Source organism: Aegilops tauschii, chromosome 4, assembly GCF_002575655.3.
Source record: "Aegilops tauschii subsp. strangulata cultivar AL8/78 chromosome 4, Aet v6.0, whole genome shotgun sequence".
NCBI classification, from domain to species: Eukaryota; Viridiplantae; Streptophyta; class Magnoliopsida; order Poales; family Poaceae; genus Aegilops; species Aegilops tauschii.
The window spans coordinates 127,480,486-127,488,913 of record NC_053038.3 but is presented as its reverse complement, the minus strand read 5'-3'; the positions used below and the strand labels follow the sequence as shown (position 1 = coordinate 127,488,913).

The following is an 8,428-nucleotide window of genomic DNA, read 5'->3' as shown; positions in this document are numbered from 1 at the left end:
TCTTTTCCAAACAATGTATCTGTTGATACCTGAATTGCTTATATTGCTCGCCCTAAGATGGAAAATGCGATAGAACCCACTTTACATACCTCCATAGGAGGAGATCCCTTAGAAGAGAGTGAAACAGGCAGTACAACAATTCACAAGCCATAGAGAACGAAACTCGGAAGAAGATCTAGTTTCAAGTCAGCTAGGAAGACCTCTTTCTTAAATTAAAGGGAAGGGGTCCACATAAGCCCCAATTATTCCCTAGCTTGTTAATCCAACATATCAGTTGGCGTGTCTGAATAAGAAAGAGTTGGGCGATGGTTTTAGAAAACCCGAAACTAGCCATGCCTTAAAGAAAGTGAATTCCAATCTACGTGAATCACGAAAGAAGCAAAGCCGGTCAAAGAATCGATTATATGCCTTCTCTTTCCATAAGACCGATGGCCTTAGTAACGTAACGCACAGAAGGAATAGAAGACAGAGCGAGGGGATATGTCACGAGCAAAAGGGATGAACAACTACCCCATATACGTAGCTTTGTGTAACAGGGGGAACGACTGTTGAGTCAAAAAGCTGAGTGAGAAGGAAGCAAAGGATCGGTTGTGGCGGGATACGAAGTGCTCTACTAAGCCAATACGAATGTTTACATACGAACCCACGCCAATACATACGAGTAGTAGGGGTATTGAAATTCTCATCAATTAAAGGTTAGGGCTCGGTTTCCGGTTGACTTTTCGAATCCTATCCTCTGTTTCTGGTTAAACCAATTAAATAGGAGTATCCACCCAACTTTCATATGATGTTGTTCCTATACGCTAACGGGTTCATCTTTATAGGCAATGATTTCATTTGTATTCCAATTCGTACGTATACCCCATCGCTTTGTTTACCATCCCTATCGTCTCGAATAAGGTTTCCTAGCCTAGCCCATCTCGGTGTCAGCTACCGAAAGAGAAAATTGGTCTAAGGGCAGCATCTACTTGTTCATCGCTTGCCTCACATCGAAAGAGGCATGGCTTCTCTCTTCACTCACTCCCCTGTTTGCCAGCATCAATAGCATGGAAGAAGGTGTTCAAAGAACATAGTTTCGCATCTACATTTTCTCCATTTGATCTTGATCAATAATTCACTTATAGAAATAGAATAGAATAGAAATATCAAGAGAAACACTCTTCTTTCCGAAGATCCATTTCTAGTGGGACATCGTTCATAGGGAGCGCACATCCAATGCGCCCTCTACTCTTCACTCTTCACTCTTGTGCTCGATATCCTCTTCAACAAGGATTTGCGGCTCCAATCCCTTTATTTTTCCAAAGGTAAAAGATGGAACAGACCGAATCCAAAATGGAGGCGGGTGTCCCTTTCCTAATGCTTTCATAGCTTTTGCTCGTATCGTCGGAATCCGAGCTCTATGGGTATTCAACAAGAACCCAGCTGGGATAAATAAAAATGGGTGTACTTTATAATGATCATGCCCTTCATTCATCTCTTTTCAAACTAGGAATACATCGTGGAATAGAATTGATCATTTATTTATCATTGTATTATAGAGGCTGTTAGCGGAATTATTGCATTCGAAGTCAAATAACTTGCTATAATGATACTAGTACCTATTGCGGCATAACGCATTTTTGAAGGTTCATCATTGAGCGCGTATTCACTCTGCGGAAGTATATTACAAAAGGGGTACTTATTTCGATATATCGATATAACTCTATCAACCAAATCATCATGTGGAATGATGTAAACTAGCCTAAAAAAGTGAAAGAAGCCCTCATACCCACTCCTCTTTCCCCACCAAACCAACAAGTAGTAGGTTGGTGGGCCTCGGTATCTCTATTTGCTAAGATGGATACCTACACCACTCAATAGTTCCAAATCTTTTTTTTATCCCATAGGAAAGAAAATGCTTCTAGCAATTTTTGACTTTCATCCGCTGTCATACGACGATCTTCACAACCTTCCACCGGAGGCTTGTTTCTGTTTTCTTCCTCTTTAGCCATTGCTTCTTTAATCATATCTTTGATATTCTTTAGGGGCAATTTAAACATGTTCGCATCCCGTGGGAAGCGAAAAGCCAGAAATAGAATTTCCTCAGGTTTAAGAACCGAAAGGAGTTTATCCAGATTTGGTACCAAACCCGGGAAAAACCCTAAACGAGCTCTTAAAAAATCGATATAAGCAGGGTCATAGGAATCCTGAGATTCCCCTCCCTCCGCTTTGGAGGAGAAGCTTCTTCTATGGCTATGGCCAAAAGGAGAAATAGTCCTGTTCATTATATTCCTCCTAGAATCCAAGGCATTTCGTCGGAATACATCCTGTCTTTTCACCTTTGTAGTCCTATGCATAGTAAGTACTATAGCCCCAATCATAGCTACTAATAAAATCAGACTAGAAACCAAAAACCAGACGGAATAGTAGGTATAAAGCAAATTGCCCATGTTTCCAAATTAGTCCAACTTCGTACCTTTCCGACATAAACCGTATATCTCAGAGAGGTCGTATTTCTGTGGGTTGGTAGTAATGGAATGGTTTCATTATCTAAAATGAAGAACATTTCCCACCAAAAGATCAGTCCAATAATACCACTCACTGGTAAATAGCGCAATACTTCTTCGTGAATCTCCGCTATTTGAATATTGAACATCATAACCACGAATAGGAATGAAACGGCAATAGCTCCTATATGAACTACTGGGGAGATCATAGCGGAGAAGTCGAGACCTAACAAAATAAGTAAACCAGAAGTGTCGCAAAAGACTAGGATGGGAAACAAAACGGAATGTACCGGATTTTTAGGACGTACAACCATCAAACCAGAGACCAAAGCAGGGCTCGACAAAACAGAAAGTATCATGGTACGTCGTCCTCCCTTGAAATGGAACTTGAATGCTGCAGCAAGAAGACGCATTCAAGTCGATCTATTACAACCAGCGCGGTTGTTCGTATTTCATTTTCTTCTTCCAAGCCGACGCTCTTCTTATAAAAGAAAGCACTCACTGAATTACTACCTGAATCTTGTCTTTCTCTCGGCGCCGAGAATTTTTGACGTGTCCGGGTCGATCAGAGGTTCGGCTTGCTTCTCCCCCACCCTCGCCTATGAAATGTATAACCCTTGCTTCCATAGCAGCAGGATTTTAAGGGCTTCTGTTGAAGCGGAATAGGAGGAAGCCATGCATTCTTTCAAGAATCTCCAAACCCCCACCCCCTTTACCTTCTCTTTCTATTCTATAAAAAGGCGAACATCTAATCTAGGCCTGGTCGCCTTTCTATGAAGGCGAGCAGCCCAGCCCCCTTGTTGAAATTTGGATATTAAGGAAGCCGTATTTCGCAATAGCAGCTCCGAGAAGCTGGGCTTAGGGTGCGCCTCCTGCGGTCGTTTCAGTGACTCAATTGGCTGGCTTCCCTCAGCTCAGACTGGTGTTGCCACCTATCCCAGGACCGGAATGATTATCCCCGCCCGATGGGTCTACAGTCATCCCTGAATGTCGTCGGGTACTCTTCACTTCCCCGCCATTCTTGTAACCGTCACCTGTAATCCGCGCAGGTGTGTCCGCACCCCCTAGAGTGGACGAGAAAGAAAGGATTTTTTCTCGGAGCAACCCCCCTGGTTCCATACCCAGGAGTTCACTTTCCCGTATGAGCATTCGGTACATATATAAGTCAGTGGAAGAGTCAAAGGGTCACCACTACTAAGGATCTCCCCCCTTATCTTAGAAGGGTCGTCTGAGGGTTCGCCGCGGTTCATTGTTGTGCTTACACACTAGGCTACCCTTCTCCGAAAGCTCCGCGGGACCACCTATCACTAGTCTTCGGCCGGAGGGGTTTATTGCACAAAAAGGCCGGGACGCGGGCTCCCGTAGAGGAAAGCCCAACGAATGTCAGATGCAAAGCCCCGCACCTCATTAAGATCATATTGGCATACTCTCCTAAAAAAAGAGCAGACCCCATTGAAGACGGGAGTGAGGTACAACAAGGCCATTTCCGTCCACCTTCTCACGGAGCCGTACGTGGACGTTACCGCTCATACAGCTCCCAGCCAGCAAGCAGTTAGCTTTCCTCTAGAAGTCATGGAAGTGTGGATAAATCGACAGAAGATTTTTATTTCTTAAAAAATCGCCCTAACCGTCCTAAATATGGACGGAGAGCGGTCTCGAGTTTTTCGGGGTCCTCGAGATCGCATTTTAGGTCGAGTAGAGACGCTAGGGAGTCTGTGGGCTTCCCTTGGCATTTCAAGATGGCCTCTATCGTCTTTCGAGAGCCTCCCGTTTGCCCGTCAAGGGGCATTTGACATCCAGAGACAAAAGCAGTCCCACACGAAACTGGGAATTTTCCCCAATGGACGTAACCAGCTCTGCTTTCGCGGTCTCAAAAGGAGAAGCCTCGAACGCTTGCAGTTGCTTTTTTCTCTTTATTCCTTCTAAGCGAGCCTCTAAAGACTCTACTCCTACTTTAAACTTAGAGTCCGATTCTTCCAATTCTTCCAAAGACAAAGTAGAACTTCGTTTTGAGGAGTTTGCCCCCCGTTTGCCGCCGTCCAGCCGGCGGCTACTCTGGGATGGATCGAGGTTTAGGCCAGGGGGCTTGCTCCCTTTCTTCTGGAGCTAAGGAAGGACCTGCGGGTGGCGTTTCCGGTAAAGGGGGAATCTCAAGGAGGGTCTCCAGACCTTCGAAGTGCCCCACCACCAGGGTTGGCGTTGTGTCGACGACCCCCTCTGGCTCCGGGCTAGAGGTAATTTCGATGATCACCCCGGCCCTTTGTTCCTCGTCACCATCGCAATAACAATAAGGAGACGCGGTGACGTCGTCATCCAGAAGGAAAAAGAAAACCCCAAAGGTACCGAATGGAATTCTACTTGTCGGGCTTGGATTCGTTTCGTTTATCAAAAATCGAAATAATAAATAACAACCCATAAATAAAAGAGAAATTACGATAACAAATCTAAAGTGAAGCCAATCGCTTATAAAAATAAACCAGTCTCCTTTTAAAAGGAACTGGCCAATTCACTTCGAAAAACTACGTTCTAACTTGAGCAGAAAAATTGGTGGCATTTGACATCTAAAGTTTCACCACCCCTACTACTGCCCGAAATCCTGCTTTGGTGAGCTTTCCCCAAGGTGACACCGAAGGTCTACCTCCTTTCGTGCGCCCCTCACCTCCTCCATGAGGATGATCCACTGGATTCATTGCAACATCATGAACAATGGGGCATCTGCCTAAGCACCGGCACCCCCACCACGCTTACGGCTCTATACCTACTAGACCTGTATTCGGTAAAGCTTTCTTTCTATATGCTAATTCTCATGCAGTTCATATTGTCGATATGAGTATAATTGCCTCGAGAAATAGATAAGAATTCATTCCTTTACCGGTAAATGAATAGGAATCAGGTTAATAAAACCGGAACTGTTTCCGCCTTCCTCTCGAACTGAGCTATTTCTCTGAGATATACAGTTTCACATCATTACAGGAAATCCTATACCTGTGTATTACCACCCAGTATGGAGCCATCGTCGTCTTCGGCGTAGCGTGAAGACCTTCCCACGGTCTTCGAGTCATTCTTGACTGGCTAGCAAGCACCAGTGGAATTTAACCGCCTTGTGGTCGGGACACCGCCTTCTTCTCTAGAATCACGCAAGTGGTACCGCTCCCCACGGTAAGGAGAAAGACCTTAAGGCATAAACGTAGAGCCTGAGTCCACAAGATAGTATTTTCTCGGTGACGATAGTGGCCATTTTCTGGTTCAGTGGTTGTATCCAGAAAGATTCTAGAGTCATTTGTCGTACCCTCCCAACCAACCATCACATATGTGAAACTCATGTGAAAATAAAAAGCACACAAACTCTTCTGTGTTGGAGAAACTCGTTTTCCACGATAACGTATTTGGTTTGCTGTTGGAACTCGGGCAGAAATGTGTGTCCCGGCTCCAACGCTATTCTAGAAATGCAAAAAATAGAATAATAGATGAATTAGAAAACTCAACTGTTCTTTGTGATTCGGTACTGCTTGAACTAACTGGCCCAATTCTTGGTAGGTACTTATTAGGGGGAGGGCCAACCACCGAATGAACAATGATCTCCCGGTCCCACTTGATTCCTGGGGAATTTAGGGAACCCTGCGGACTTGACTCTTTTAAGAGGAAGAAATTCGAAGTGAAATATCTAGAATATGCTTTACACTCCATTTTCACACAGGTATGCCCCCTACCTTTCTGTAGATTGATGCACTAATAAGACTCCAAATCCTTGGTTTGAGCATCCCTTTCTTTTGTAACCTCTCTTAGGAACTTCAAACGGAACAAGGCTAGGATCCTAATCTCTATTCCTTCCTCCTTGGCGTCAGATAACTCCAATAAAGCATGACTGAAGTAGATATAAAATGTGTCGAAGAGCAATAGACTCTTTTTTTATAGAGCTTATCATTGTCATTGATTGACCAGCATGACTTATGGATTGCATTTTATACTGTGCTATTTGAATAGTGAGATTCTTGAAACGCGGAGGAAATAGACTTTCTTGCTCCTGCATCATTCTTTCTAAGGGCATCTAAGGAACTAATCAAAGGTTACGAAAGAGAAGGCTTGAAAAGGAGCTTACTTTTCCCGCTAATGCTACTTCCGCTATCTCGTAAGGAGGATACGACTCATAAACCTCCCTTGGTATTTGGGTAGGGAGAAAGATAATTAATTAGACTGAGTGAGGAATGTATACAACTACTGCTCAAAAGGCAATAAGAAGCACGCACTCCTACTAGACATGGAAGGAGTAAACCTAAAATATGCTTTCTTCCCTTATGTTGAATCGACTTCCTTGTCTCTTTCTAGAAAGTCAGCAGCTGGCCCAAGGTGACCTACTGGGAAATGAAAAAACAATTGGTTCAATCGAGTACTTATAAGCCGAACGGAGTTCTCTCTCATATTGTTATGTTTACCTGGAATGCCATAAGCCTACTCTCAAGGAACAACTCGAATCACTGCTGACGCCGGACTTGCTTTCGCACGGGGAGTTGGATAAATTACCCTCTTGTGGGTATGGCGATAGATAGCAATAGCAACGGATTGATTATGATTATGATTAAGTAGACTGACTGTTGGATGAGCTCCAAAAGGTGGTGAGCCTGATGAGTCAACCAAAGGGAGTGGGCCCTTTAAACCCCTAGGGCGTAAGCATTTCTGCCTATCCAAAATAAGAGGTCAAGTCAATCTTGAATGCGGTTAGTACCTATTAGTATTAGATACAGAATCCTATTTGCTTTGAGCGCCCCTATCCTATATTCTCTCTATCTATAGATGGAGAAAGACATGCTCGATATGAATTGGGACAAAGAAGAAAGTCAAAAGCAGGAGGTAGGTCCGTGGTTTCAAGTTGAGTAGTGAGTGGTTCCTTGAGGGGAGTCGGCAGAAACCTTTACTCATTTGATTTCCTCCCAAAAGAAGGAGGGGTTTTCCTGTGGTAGGCACCAAGAAAGATACCATGAAATTAGGCACCAGGTACTATCCATCACACTTAGAGTTGGTATTTATTGTTTGATTCGAATCCCTGCTTACCAAACAGTTGTCATCACAGATTTGAATGACGATATCCAATTATGAAATGGCTAGAGGAGGCACAGAGATAAGACAGAACTGATGGTAAGGTAAATCAAAGGTTTTCATTTACCTTATCATCGTCGTAACTTTCTTATCTATTTGTGTATGCTATTAGAAAGGGAAATTCGATACAACCAACGCGCAAAACCTTCCGTCTTTCCTATGAAAACAACTTCCGCCTGGATAGAATAGTTAGCCAACATGAATTCCTGCTTATTGTCCTTCCTACCCATAAGTGAGAGCAAGGCCGAAGTAGAGCATAGAGCTTAGAAGTAGGATCTGGTAATTGGTTCTGCTCAGCAGATGCAAAAAAAAGAGGTGTTTTTGGGGTGAGTCCCTGCCAAGCGGCTTTTGATGACGGCGTCGTCAACGTACACTTCTGCATTACGACCCAACTGAGACCTGAGGATGAGGCTCATTAGGCACTAAAATGTGGCGCCGGCATTTATCAAACCGAAGGGCATCCGCTTGTAGCAGAAGGAAGGGGCGATAAAACTAGTTTTTTCTTTGTCTTCCTCAGCCATATAGACTTGCTGATACCCAGAGTAGGCGTCGAGGAAGCTCAACATCTCGCACCCTGCGATGGAGTCGACCAGTTTAGTCCTTGTACTTCGGTGGAACCAAATTCCAGTATATGGATTGCAAACCTTTTCTGCTTTGGGTCTTAAGTGAATGAAAGGGTGGGTTAAAAAACCATGGCCAGCCCCCCTCAAGAAATCTCGCCCGTAGGTTACTGATGGGATGCTAGCTGCCGGTATACAGGAAAAACGTGGTGCAGAGCACGAACAAGATGTGCTAACACATATCCCTTATATTTATTGGTTCTACAGAAGATGTATGATAAAGAGCTG

The 8,428-nt window shown here is 44.1% G+C and overlaps 1 pseudogene; it reads right to left on the bottom strand.

The window, feature by feature from the left end:
- Nucleotides 1-1,744: 1,744 nt before the first annotated feature.
- Nucleotides 1,745-2,914, bottom strand: LOC141021232 (NADH-ubiquinone oxidoreductase chain 6-like; annotated as a pseudogene).
- Nucleotides 2,915-8,428: the final 5,514 nt, after the last annotated feature.